This window comes from Apium graveolens, chromosome 7, assembly GCF_009905375.1.
Source record: "Apium graveolens cultivar Ventura chromosome 7, ASM990537v1, whole genome shotgun sequence".
NCBI lineage: Eukaryota > Viridiplantae > Streptophyta > Magnoliopsida > Apiales > Apiaceae > Apium > Apium graveolens.
The window spans coordinates 89,399,085-89,409,709 of NC_133653.1; the positions used below are offsets into that span (position 1 = coordinate 89,399,085).

The following is a 10,625-nucleotide window of genomic DNA, read 5'->3' on the forward strand; positions in this document are numbered from 1 at the left end:
AACATTGTTACTTATTTGTTTCCTTGTTTTATTTCAGGTGCTCTAGCGAGGGTGTATGCATACGCGTTCGCGTACTCGTAAGAGAACTCTGGATAAAGCTGAGGAAGAACTTGTGGTAGTATGTAGGGAAGTTTTTGAGGAAGAATAGAAGGTAGAAGAAGAAGAGAAAGTTGAAGAGCCAATTATAGTAGCTATGGGTAATCAAGCGGATAATCTGAAGGCTTTGATGGACTATTCTAAGTCTAAGATTAATGACATTCAGTCTAGCATCATTAGACCAGCCATCAGGGCTAACACTTTTGAGATCAAGTCAAGCACGATCCAGATGATACAGAACTCAGTTCAGTTTGGGGGTTCCCCTACTGAAGACCCCAACATGCACATCAGGGATTTCATCGAGATCTACGACATTTTCAAGTTCAATGATATGACTGAAGATGCTATCAAGCTATGACTCTTCCCATTCTCTCTGAGGGACAAAGCTAAGTGTTGGTTACATTCTCTACCAGCAGGGTCTATCACCACTTGTGAAGATCTCGCTTAAAAGTTTCTCACTAAATTCTTCCCCATAGCAAAGGTTGCTGCAATCAGGAATGTTCTTACCCAGTTTGCTCAGCAAACAGAAGAATCTCTGTGTGAGGCTTGGGATCGATATAAGGAGATGCTAAGGAAGTGCCCACACCATGGCATGCCTGATTGGATGATTATTAACTGTTTCTACAATGGATTGGGTCCTACTTCTAGACCCATGATGGATGCAGCATCAGGAGGAGCCTTGTGGGCTAAGAGCTACGATGAAGCTTTTGAACTTATTGAACTGATGGCTGCTAATGAATACCAAAATCCTTCCCAGAGACTGACTCAGAGAAAAGTAGCAGGAATTCTGGAGTTGGACGCAGCAACTGTTTTCGTTGCCCAACTCAAGGCTTTAACAATGAAGGTGGACACATTGGCTAATTATGGAGTTAATCAAAACACCAGTGTCTTTGAACTTTGTGCTGGTGCCCATGATACTGATCAGTGCGCAATTTCTAGTGAATCAGCTCAGTTCGTGAATAACTTCCAGCGATCGCAGCAACCTGTGCCAGCCACCTATCATCCTAAGAACCGCAATCATCCTAATTTCAGTTGGAGCAACGCTCAAAATACGGTTCAACAGCCTTATCAACAGTATCCAGCTAAACAGTACAACCCCACTGGTTTTCAGCAACCGCAGTATGCACTAAAACAACAACTCCAGCTGCAACAAGCTAATGAAAAATCTGAATTAGAGGAGTTGAAGCTCATATGCAAGAGTCAAGTTGTTTTTATCAAGACCTTGGAAAATCAAATTGGGTAAATTGCCAATACCTTGTTAAATCGACAACCTGGTACATTTCCTAGTGACACTGAAGTGCCAGGAAAGAGGGAAGCTAAGGAGCAGGTAAAGGCAATCACTTTGAGGTCTGGGATGGCTGCGAATCCCGAACAAACTCAAGAGTTGACTGAAGAAGCTGGGGCTGAGAAAGAAGCAAAACAGCAGGATGAAGAAGTGGAACCAAGGAAGACTACTGTTGAGCACACTCTGCCTGAGGGTAATACAGTGGAGAAACAGATCTATCCTCTACCACCTTTTCTTAAGCGGTTGCAGAAGAAAAAGCTGGACAAGCAGTTTGAGAAGTTTCTGGAGGTGTTCAAGAAACTTCATATCAACATACCTTTCATCGAGGCTCTTGACCAGATCCCTAGTTATGCAAGGTTTATGAAAGGTATTCTCTCTCAGAAAGTGAAGCTAGATGATTTAGAGATTGTCTCTCTCACGGAGGAATGCAGTGCTGTGCTGTAACAGAAGTTGCCTCTGAAGCTTAAAGATCCAGGAAGCTTTACTATTCCATGTACGATTGGAAAAATGTCTTTCCACATATGCTTATGTGACTTGGGAGCTAGCATCAATCTGATGCCTTTGTCAATCTTCAAGCAGTTGGACTTGCCTGATCCAAAACCAACTTATATGACTTTGCAGTTGGCCGATCGTTCTATTACATATCCGTGAGGTATTGTGGAGGATGTCTTGGTCAAGGTTGATAAACTCGTCTTCCCTGCTGATTTCGTTATTCTGGATTTCGAGGAAGATAAAAAGATTCTCATAATCTTGGGAAGACCTTTTTTGGCAATTAGCCGAACTTTGATAGATGTGCAGAAGGGCGAGCTTACAATGCGAGTACTGGATTAGGATGTTACCTTAAAAGTGAAGTTGGTTGATTCGGTGGTCACATCAGAACTTGATCAATTGGTAAGGTCTGATGCCTTAGAAAAAGCCTTATTGGGGAATTCATACAGTGAAGATGATGAAGGTGAAGAACAATTGCAGCATTTGAATGCTTCTCCCTGGAAAAGGAAGATTGATATGCCTTTTGAATTTCTTGGAATGGAGAAATTGAACAAAGCTCCTAAATGCCTCAAGCCTTCTATTGAGGAATCCCCTCTCTTGAGGTTAAGCCTTTACTTGAGCATTTGAGGTATGCATTTTTAGGTGATGCATCTACTCTGCCTGTTATTATTGCATCTGACCTTTTAGGTAGTGATGAGGAAAAGCTTTTGAGGATTCTAAGAGAATTCAAGTCGGCAATTAGATGGACTATAGCAGATATCAAGGGGATCAGCCCTTCTTACTGTATGCATAAAATTATGCTAGAGGAAGGTAGCAAGCCTACAGTCGAGCAGGAAAGAAAACTTAATCCTATCATAAAGGAGGTAGTGAAAAAGGAAATTCTGAAGTGGCTAGATGCAGGGATCATCTATCCTATCTCTGATAGTTCATGGGTAAGCCCGATTCAATGTGTGCCAAAGAAAGGTAGAATTACTGTGGTAACAAATGAAAAGAATGAGCTCATTCCTACACGGACAGTCATGGGGTGGAGAGTCTGCATAGACTATCGAAAGCTGAACAAAGTCACTAGGAAAGGCCATTTCCCATTGCCCTTCATTGATCAGATGGTTGACAGGTTGGCCGGTCATGAGTATTACTGTCTTCTGGATGGCTATTCGGGTTATAATCAGATTTGTATCGCTCCGGAAGATCAGGAGAAGACTATATTCACTTGTCAATTTGGTACTTTCGCCTTCAGACGAGTTTCTTTTGGTCTGTGTGGTGCACCAGCCACATTTTAGAGATGTATGATGGCCATCTTTTCTGACATGATTGTCCAGAATGTGGAGGTGTTCATGGACGACTTCTCAGTCTTTGGTGATTCTTTTGATGAATGCTTGCAGAATCTAGGACACATTCTCAAGAGGTGTGTTGAGACCAATTTGGTTCTCAATTGGGAGAAATGTCATTTTATGGTGCGTCAGGGCATTATTCTCGGGCATAAGGTTTCTAATAAAGGTCTAGAGGTGGACAAGGCCAAGGTGGGGGTCATTGAGAATCTTCCTCCACATATTTCTATCAAGGGGATTCGCAGTTTTCTTGGTCATGCGGGTTTCTACAGGCGTTTCATCAAGGACTTTTCAAAAATTTCAAAGCCTTTGTGTGGTTTGTTAGAGAAAGATGTTCCTTTTAAATTCGGGGATGAGTGCTTTGCAGCTTTTGAGACATTGAAGAAGAGTTTAATCACGGCACCTGTCATAACTGCACCTGATTGGAATGAGCCTTTTAAGATGATGTGTGATGCAAGTGACTGTGCAGTTGGAGCAGTTCTTGGGCAGAGAAAGAACAACATATTTCATGTAGTCTTCTACGCTAGTAAGACTCTAAATGGTGCTCAACCGAATTACACTACTACGGAGAAAGAACTTTTGGCTATTGTCTACGGTTTTGAGAAATTTCGATCTTATCTACTTGGGACTAAGGTGACAGTTTTCACTGATCACGCCGCCATTCGATATCTCATCTCGAAGAAGGACTCGAAGCCTAGATTGATTCGATGGGTTCTTTTGCTCCAAGAATTTGAACTAGAGATTAAGGACAGAAAAGGAACTGAAAGTCAAGTTGCTGATCATCTCTTGCGTTTAGAGAATCCTAATGCTACTTCATTGGATAAGACATTGATAAATGAGTCTTTTCCCGACGAGCAGTTGTTTGGAGTGCAAGAATAAGAACCGTGGTTTGCAGACATTGTTAACTACCTTGTGAGTAATGTCATGCCTCCCGAATTATCGTATGCTCAAAAGGAAGAAGTTGCTACATGAAGTGAAGTGGTATATGTGGGATGAGCTGTTTCTTTTTTGACAAGGAGCTGACCAAATTATCAGGAGATGTATTCCTTACAGCGAAATGGGGGGGGGGGATCTTGCGAGATTGCCACTCAACGGCTTATGGAGGACATTATGGTGGAGAAAAGACAGCAGCTCATATTCTTCAGGCAAGTTTCTTTTGGCCAACATTGTTTAAATATGCTCATCAGTTTGTTTTGAAATATGATCGATGTCAACGTGTAGGTAATATGTCTAAGAATGATGAAATGCCTCTTAATATATTTCTCGAGTTTGAGGTCTTCGATGTTTGGGGAATTGACTTCATGGGGCCATTCGCCTCGTCTTGCAACAATCAGTATATCCTGTTGGTAGTTGATTATGTGTCGAAATGGGTTGAAGTTAAGGCGTTGCCAACAAATGATGCAAAAGTGGTGCTTAATTTTCTTCACAAGCAGATATTCAGAAGGTTTGGAACTCCGAGAGTCATAATCAGTGACGAGGGGTCGCATTTTTACAACCGTAAGTTCACTGCCATGATGAAAAGGTATAATGTGAATCATCGCATTGCCACGGCTTATCATCCTCAGACAAATGGTCAAGTTGAGGTATCTAACAGAGAGATGAAGCGCATTCTAGAGAAAGTTGTGTCTCCATCAAGGAAAGATTGGTCTTTGAAGCTTGATGAAGCTGTTTGGGCATATAGAACAGCATATAAAACTCCAATGGGAATGTCTCCGTTTCAGTTGGTTTATGGTAAGGGGTGTCATTTGCCTGTGGAGCTCGAGCATAAAGCATATTGGGCTTTGAAGAAATTAAATCTTGATTTGGATGCAACTGGAAAGAAGAGGATGCTTCAATTGAATGAACTTGACGAGTTTTGACTTCAAGCTTATGAGAACAACAAAATGTACAAGGAGAAAGTCAAGAGGTGGCACGATCGGGGTCTAGTGCTCAAGAAATTTGTGCCAAGGCAACAAGTTCTTTTATTCAACTCTCGTCTCCGTCTTTTTCCCGGAAAGTTGAAGTCAAGATGGTCAGGGCCCTTCATAATCAAAACTGTGTTTCCACATGGAGCGGTGGAAATTTTTGAAAATGATTCGGACCAAGCATTCAAGGTTAATGGTCAACGGTTGAAGCATTACTATGGTGACACGGCAAACCGCGGGGTGGTTAGTGTCATTTTATTGTCCACTTGATCTCGAGATTTTACGTCGAGCTAGCGACGTAAAACAAGCGCTTCTTGGGAGGCAACCCAAGTATGTTGTACATTAGTAGGTAGAGGAAGCAAGAAGACCAGAGAAAAACACAAAAAAATAAGAAAAAAAAATTCAGGGCCAAGTACAGAAGTTGGGCACGCCCGCGCAGGCCAAGCGCGCGCCCACGCTGTTTTTCCAGAAACCAAGTGCGCCCGCGCTGTCCTAGCACGCGCCTGCGCTGTCCTAGCGCGCGCCCGCACTGGTCTCCAGAGTTAGAGCGCGGCCGCGCTGGTCTCCAGAGTTAGAGCGCGCCCGCGCTGTCCTAGCGCGCGCCCGCGCCGGGTCCCTGTTCGGAAAAAAAATTAAAAATAGCATTTTATTAGAGAAAATCAGGATTTTAATTCCAAAATCAATTCTAACCAGATTCTTACTCTTCCATATCCCATAATTCCCTCTCCTAATCAATTCCATTATTCCCACGATTCCCATACTAAATTCCCACTTCTATTTCTTATCAAATTCACACCTCTCCACATATAAATACATACAGTTTCATACAACTTCTCCACCAATCCACAAACTCTCAAACACAAATTCTCTCTAAATAATTAAGCTTTTATTCTTCCTTTTTCAATTCCGATGGCACCCAAAAGACAGAGAACTCAAATTGGAAGCAGCACCACCGACTCTTCATCTGCGGGTGGTGTGAGGCCCAGATTTTCTACTCCCGGGGCTGAAGAGGAGTACACGAGGCTTCTCTCGAAGCCTATTGCTAAGGAGAGAGGATTTCTGCCATCAAGGAGTGATGGTAAGCTTTTGGAGATGATCCTTGAGTTGGGCTGGGTTCCTTTTTGTGAGGCTCCCGCTGCTGTGCCCATGAGTGTTGTGCGGGAGTTTTATGCTAACGCAAAGGCGGAGAAGAATGGTTTCACGGTGGTGAGAGGGATGACTGTTGAGTACAGTGCAGAGGCTATCAGGAGGGTGATTGAGCAGCCTGCGAGGAAGGTGGGTCAGGACACATGGAATGATAGGACTCCAGAGAACTTTGATTTGGATCTTATTGTTGCTACTCTCTGTGTTCCTGAGACTCATTGGAAGTTCAAGAGGGGCACTACTGATTACTCCACGTTCCCTGCGTCATGCATGAACATGCATGCACATGCTTGGAGCTCTTTTATTTGTGCTAACATCATGCCATCTTCGTATATGCATGAGATTACTGTGGAGCGTGCTCGTCAGTTGTGGGGGATTCTGCAGGGTGATTACATTGATTTGGGGATGGTGGTATGTCAGGGGATTCTGAGATTTTTTAGGGGAAGTACTACTGGGGAGATTCCGTATGCGTCAGTTGTGACGAAGTTATGCGTGGCAGTTGGTGTTCATTGGCCAGCACATGAGCAGTTGCAGCTTCCCAGTGCTCCTATTGACAGTGCTACGCTGCAGAGCATGGTTGAGTGGTATGGAGGGAAGGCCGATCCTAAGGGGCTTGGTTACTCTTATGCTCATCTGCCAGGTGGTGTGCCTATAGAGGCAGCTACAGTAGGAGGTTCTCAGCATGCCCGGCGAGCAGCTTGGAGGGCTCAGTATGGAGAGGAGGCTGGTTCGTAGCAGCAGCAGCAGGCAGCAGGAGTAGAGATGGGAGCTGGTTTGAGTTCGACATAGTATAGGCGTCTCGTGAGGAGGATGGATGCGATGCACGACATCCATAGTCGTTTTGCACGTGATCTCACCCAGGAACTTGGGGCTGCATTTAGAGCCACCGGAGTTGATATCCAGTGGCCAGTATTTATTTGGTGAGGACTTTGTGTATCCGCCTCCAGACATGCCTGGTACTCCACCCGTTGAGGGTGAGGATTCTGATTCACAGTAGGTATGCCTGATTCCTTACTATTACCTTCACTGAGGACAGTGAATATTTTAAGTGTGGGGGTAGTAGTTGAAGGAATATGTTTGAGTGAGTCTCATATAGTTTGCATGTTCATGATAGTTTAGTTCATATAGTTTGCATATTTTGCCATGTAGTTTTTTTTAATTTGGTAGTTTTATGATAATTTGTTCATGTAGTTTCATGCATTTGCATTATATCATGATTCCCTTAGATAATTTTTCCAATTAATTGGTGATATTGATGCTAGTGTAGTGATGTCGTATTTAGTAATGTTGAGTCTTATTGGATTGGTTTGCATGCTAGAGACACTTGTATTTCACTAAGTCTTATAGGTTACTAGAGTGTTAGATCATGATCATGGTTTGTTTGATTGTCGAGGTTTAATCGCTTGTTTATATTTAGAATTTAGGGTATTCTCTTAATAATAAAAGACATGGATATTTAAAAATTGGAGAAAATTGGAGTTCATTGCAAGTTGTATGGCTAGGTGTCAAATGGCTAGTAGTCGGCTCATATTTTTATAAGTAGTCTAGGGTTGAATGAGATGGAGCAAAACACACTCATTCAGAAATTCTAAAAAAAAGGAATAGGTGTTATGTATAAGTGATCATGAGTGGGCTATTTAGTACTCGAGTTATTAAGTTCTTAGGGGACTTTGTGCCTAGTGACCTAAGGCTTCCATAGTCTGGGATCCGCTAACCTAACCCTCGCTACATGGGTGCTATTGTATAAGTCTTTTGTGGACCTCACTCATTGCACAATCAAATAAGCATATTTGTGTTGTTATGAATAAAAGCATGAATCCATGTTAAATCCGATATAAGAATTGAAGTGTTATAAGTTATTTTGAGTCTAGATTTTATTCTGTTTATAAACTTGCGATTATTTTGATAAGTAGTGGGTTATGATTGTCGATCTAGTTGCGATAGTATATCTGTAAGCATTTGCATACACGCACGTCTTTGGTGTGTAGATTGATTTGTGAGATTTGATGGATATTTATGCGGATAATTGCATTTGATGAGGTGTTGCTGGTTTAGTTATTCTTTGGGGATCGTTGCATTCATATTAGTTGCATTCATGCATTTTTATTTCTTGTTCTTTGAATATGTTTATGCTTGAGGACAAGCATCAATTCAAGTTTGGGGGTGTGTTAAGTGGCATTTACGAAACTTTTTTATGCTCTAATAAGCTTTGAGTTGGTGTATTTGTACTCAACTTATTTGTGTTTTAACGTGTTTTCAAGTGTTTTTGCATTTCAGGCTTTACTTAATGAAACAGGTGAATTAGCATTGTTTTGATGCTAATATGGTGTTTAGGATGTGTTGGAATAAAAGCTTGAAAGACTGGCTCGAAGCTGCAAGGAATAAAGAAGAAGGAAAAAATAATTTTTGGCAGAAGGCAGGCGCGCCCACGCTGGTGTTGCACGCGGCCGTGCCGGGAGAGCAGGAAGTCAGTGCGCCCGCACTGATGAAGCGCGCGCCCGCGCTGGGTCGGGATAAACAAATCCTTATTCTTTTATAATTCGATTTGTTGGACTCCTGGGATGCATGAACTGCTATATAAACATAACTTTAGGTCATTTTTAAAGGGATATCAAGATATCAAGCACGGAGAAGACTGTTAGGTCCCAATTTGTTTGTAGAAGGGGGGGTTGAATGCAAACAATACCGTTTCGTCTAATAAAATGCGGAATAAAATTGTGAAACAAAATTCAAGTTAAATAAAACTTTTATTAAACTTGAAAGGTGTTACAACTACGGTATCGATTACAAGGGATTAATCTCAAATCAATTATTACAAATTTAGAATAAATTCGACATGAACTTTTTCTATTTTTGTAATTAAAAGATCAAATGCTAAAAGCGATTTGAGATTAAGTTCTAGGGATTTTAATCCGCTAGATTGATATACAGGAACAAGATAAGTAATTCTAGTGGTTTGGATTTAACATTAACAAACTAGAATATTTGATCTTGAATAAGCAGATGGATGATGAAATATTTTTCTTTTGTTCTCTGCTTTTTTCTTGTTCTGTATGTTGCTGCTCTATTTTTGGATGATATGATCTTCTGCTTCTTTTTCTCTTTTGAAGTAAACAGCCGAATGTAAATGAACTGCAATGACAATTCTTTGAACCAGCATGACTTTCGGTATGACAATTGATTGTCATACCGATTGTTACATAAGTACAATTCAGATTGTCTTGCAAAGATTAATAACAGATTTTTAAACTAATAAAAATTCTAACAAGACAATCAAATGAATTAGCATGACTTTCGGTATGACTATTGATTGTCATACCGATTGTCATACTAATACAATCAGTTTGCCTTGTTCCAATTTAAATAGATTTTAAACCAATTAAAATTCTGTAATTCCTTAATATTAATTCTAAATTAATTAATCAATTTAATTCAATTAATTAATAAATTAATCCTTGCAGATATAATTTATTTTCTTAATTAAATTATATGACTTAATTAATTAATGGAGAATTAATACTAACCCTGAGCAGCAACCATTCTTCTGACAATCTTCTGAAAGTCACTGAGACTTATGAATCAATTCCGTCACTTCAATGCTGACACTCGATGTACTGTCTGGTTCATGAGTGACTAACTTTCGTGACGTTTCTTCATGTCTTGACTTTGTTGTTCTGATTGAATCCTTGTAATAAATGATACCTTGACGAGATCTCTGTCACTTGATTAAATCCACGATCTTGATTTATATCACTGAGGCATGATCAAATTCTTGAACTTCTTCCAGTGAATCTTCAAGTCTGCAGATGAACAATGTTTCTTTATTCTTTGACAGATGTTACTTTGTGAGATCTCTCTGATGCTTGATCCACTATTTACTTATTACATTCTTATTTGAGTTGAGTTAAATACTCGAATAAACGAGTAGGCTATGACATATGCCTTTCAATCTCCCCCTATTTGCTTGTTAGACAATAACAACAAATACCTAGAGGATAACTCAACTAATCAAATAAGAAAAAGATATAAACAATAATGTAAAGTAAATAGCAGAAAAGTTCTGGATTATATTTAACATTTTCCAGATTCCAAATGAAATTTACAAGTGAATACAAGATAGATGTTCCTCTAGCCTGAACATATAACTACATTAGACTATCTTGATTCATAACGCTCTAATCATATTACATTGAGTTTTGAGCTAATTGACTTTAGTTGTCTTCTCTTCTGACTTCACCTTCTTCTAAATCTTGAAGCAATTCCTTGTCAAAAACACGATCCTTTTCTGAAGTGAAGCTTGCAGGTCTGACTGGTTGAACTCCAACTGTCTTCAACTTATTCTTGAGTTGATTGTACCTTTTAACATTCTTCTCACAATAA

At 40.4% G+C, this 10,625-nt stretch overlaps 1 non-coding gene across 1 annotated transcript; it reads right to left on the reverse strand.

Moving 5' to 3' along the window:
* Positions 1–583: 583 nt before the first annotated feature.
* On the reverse strand, positions 584–690 carry LOC141676183 (small nucleolar RNA R71). The gene has a single exon (XR_012556787.1). It is a non-coding gene; the product is annotated as a small nucleolar RNA R71 (small nucleolar RNA).
* Between the last annotated feature and the right edge of the window lie 9,935 nt (positions 691–10,625).